The sequence below is a fragment of the Pinus tabuliformis genome, chromosome 6 (genome assembly GCF_031772625.1).
Source record: "Pinus tabuliformis cultivar Carrire ecotype Pingquan chromosome 6, CPIR1, whole genome shotgun sequence".
In the NCBI taxonomy this organism is placed as follows: Eukaryota; Viridiplantae; Streptophyta; class Pinopsida; order Pinales; family Pinaceae; genus Pinus; species Pinus tabuliformis.
In genome coordinates, this window is record NC_142292.1 from 884,559,929 (window position 1) to 884,563,811 (window position 3,883).

Sequence of the window (3,883 nt, forward strand, 5' to 3'; positions counted from 1 at the left end):
TCCCAGGAATACAAAGCACTCGAAGGTGATCCTACTTCCAACTATATCGTACCAATAGAGCAGAGGAGCAAAAATGGAGAATAAAATCAAGACAATTATGGCTGCAAGGAGGTGACAAAAACTCTGCCTTCTTCCATAAGCAGGGCACTGCCAGGAAAATCATAAACAATGTTACCTCCATCACCGATGCTGAAGGAAATCTCCAAACCACACAAGATGCTATTAAAAAGGCTGCCTCAGAACACTACAACGTCCTCTTAATTGAGAAAAAGAAGTTGAAGATTACCCAGACCTTCTACAACACCTCCCCACGGAGATCAATGAGGAAATCAATGAAAATCTAACCAAGGAAATTGAAGAAGAAGAAATACAAAGAGCTATCTGGACGCTTCAGCCAGACAAGGCTCCTGGCCCAGATGGTTTCCCCATCTGCTTCTACATAAATTACTGGGGAATAATAAAAAAAGACCTTGTTAAGATGATAAAATGGGCCCAACGCAAGTGCAAAATCGGAGGTTTCACCAATGCCACCCATCTTACCCTCCTCCCTAAAGAGAATCGACCTTCATCTTTCTCCCGATTTCGGCCCATTTCACTTTGCAATTCCTCATATAAAATTTTGACCAAAATCCTCGCTTCTCATCTTAAACCTCTTCTCCCCTTGCTCATCTCTGAGAATCAAGGAGGCTTCTTCGCTAATAGACAAATTTTTGACTCCATTCTTCTTGTCCAAGGGGCTATACACTCCAGCCAAATAGGAACAAAACCGGTTTCATTTTAAAACTGGACTTAGCCAATGCCTTCGATAGAGTTAAGCACTCATTCCTCTTTGTTGTTCTAAAGAAAATGGGATTTGCTGCACCCTTCCTCGACCTTGTCAAAGCATGCATTTCAAGTCCTTGGATCTCTCCTCTCATCAATGGTAGACCAGGGCCTTCCTTTCAATCCTCTTGAGGATTAAGACAAGGTTGTCCCCTTTCTCCTTACCTGTTCATCTTGATGGCTGAGTCTTTCAGTAAGGCTTTGGACTATAATCGGTGCATCGGTCTTATCACTGGTATTAAATTTGGGAATGGAGTCAAAAACATAAATCATTCTCAATTTGCTGACGACACATTGTTAATGGGAGGAGCCTCCAATATCATAGCTCGTAGATTCAAAACCTTCTTAGACAAATATATGAGCTACTCCGGAGGTATGGTCAACTATCTTAAGAGCTGCATCTATGGCTGGAACACATCTGCTCAAACTCTTCATAACATTTCCAGCACATTTGGAGTTCCTTGCAAGTTAGACTGGGGACATTTCTCTTATCTAGGCATGCTAGTGAATGTTGGTCCTCTGAAAGCTGAAGTATGGGACACTATCATAGATAAAATGAAAAGGAAAGTGCAACAATGGGTCTCCTCTTGGCTTAATCCAGCAAGACGCTAAATTCTTCTTAAATTAGGTCTTTCTTCTTTTCCCTTATATCAATTTACGCTTTTGCAAGCTCCTGCCAGTTTTCATCACAAAGTGGAGGCCATCCTCCATCACTTTCTTTGGCAAGGGGGGGAAATGAAAGAAAGAAATAAAACCTTATAAACTAGAAACAGGTTATTCAACCCTAGGAGCATGGAGGTTTAGGAATCAGATCACCAAAGCTCTTAAATTTGGATTTTGGTGGCAAGATTGTGTGGAGACTCATTAGTGGCCAATCCGCTTGGTGGAAAAATGTGCTGGAAGCCAAATACCTTAATTCTCCAAGGCAACACCTCTTAGATCATGATATCCCTATCAGAGCTTGCTCTAAAATCTTGGGGCTATGTAAGAAAGCAATTCCCTTTCTTTCTCAAAACATTTCCAAGGTTCCCAAGGGTGGCAACAATATCAGAACTGGGGCAGATAGAATAATGGGCCAACAGCCCATTAGCAGCAGACCTGGAACTCATCAGATTATATCCTTTCTCGACAACATGGGGCTCCATTATTTGGACCAGATATCTCAGTGGGACATTCACTCACAGCTTTGGACAGGATGGCTCTTCTCAGAAATACCCACTGATCTTGAAGCAAGTCTTGCTAATCTCCAAACCCATCTCCATGGCATTGCCCCTACAAAAAAAACAGTGATGATGGCTTCCGTTGGGACCCTTCAAGCTCCAATTACACAGTCAAAGCTACTTACCAACATAACTGTAGCAATGCATATCCCATGCCCATTTGGGCACATTGGAAAATTGCTTGGAAATCAGAGACACTTCTAAAAATAAAATTCTTCATTTGGGTCCTCCTAAAAGGGAAAGTCCTCACCTCAGACAATCTGCAAAAACGTGGTATAATTGGCCCATCCCGCCGCCCAAACTTCCAAGTAGCTGAAGAAACCATCCATCACCTATTCATTGCTTGCCCCTTTGCTACTGCCTGTTGGAAAGAGTTCTTTCTAAACATCTATCTCCCTTGGGGTTCCCACAACTCCATTTTTGAAGTTTTGCATCTTTGGAAGAGGAACTATCCTTGGCAACGAAAGAAGAACAATATTGCTAGAAGAGTTTGGAATGCTCTCCCCTGCTCTCTTCTATGGAACATATGGCTGGCACGAAATTGTATGGTCTTCAAAGACAAAGAAACCAACATCAGGAAATTATGCAACAAGGCATGGAGCCTTACATTGGAAGCAATATCTGTCAAAAGTCAAGGGAAAATTGACATCTCTGATCTCTGTGTCGAAGAAAGAAATTTCATAGTGTATTTGTTGGATAAAAGTAACAGTGGCCAAAGCAGGAGTGACATTAGCAGTGAACACAACAACTCTAATTACAGCTGGAAAATAAGAATGAAATATTAGGAGTTTTCTATCTGGCTTAGAAACTGTAACACACATTATCTTTTCTTTGATGGGGCCTCCCAATTTAACCCAGGAATGGTCGGGACTGGCAGAATCATTTGCAATGCCAATGGAGATATTATATCTGCTTATGAATGGGGATTAGACCCCCTCTCCAATAATAGGGCTGAAGCTCTCGCACTATACAAAGGGCTCATTCAGCTTCAAAACTCGGCATAAGCACTGCAATGATCCTTGGAGACTCGGCCATCATCATTAGTCTGATGGTATATAATTGGAACGCCTCCAATGTGATCTTGCAACAAACAATAAGTCGATGTCAAGAACTTACCTAGTAAATGAAAGAAGTCTGTTTTTTCCATATACTTCGCTCCCTCAACAAGGAGGCCGACTCTCGTGCAAGCAGAGCCTAATCCAAATCCATAGGCAATCTCCGATGTAACGCCATCGAATCTCAATGTTACCTGCCATGAATAGAAGTGAAACAATCTTCAGATCGCCTGCAGAGGTATCTAACAACATTAGGTACCCCCTCACTGTCATTCGCAATGTCTTTACGCTAAATTTGGTCCTTGTTTCAGCAGAAATCTCCTTCGAATCTTATGATGATGATAACTCTGTCACAATATCTCTGAATCCAATTCGAAAATCTCACTTTGGTCCCTTCCCCCAAGAAATTTTGACTCTTTCATATCTTACCCATGATCTATCCCTCAATTTCCCCGTGACTCCCTCTTCGCTCCACCTTATCCCCCTGCCTGAGCCTCCTTACTTATCTGCGTTTTCCGACGTCCTGAATCTCACCTCTATCTCCCCTTTGTTGTGTTCGATCTATCCCCTGTTTGCTCTTGACTGATCCCATGATGCATTGCGTTCTTTCTTTAGGATTAACTTCTGTTATTCTTCACCAAGCTCCCTTTTCCCCTTTCAGTCTAGACCCCTGCTCTTTGGAACAATGCATTAGCAGCCCTTTGTTTTTGCTACGCATTGGTAAATCAGTCCGATTATACTCAATGGCGAGAAGTGAAGATTGCTTGCACTACGCTGATCTCCAGG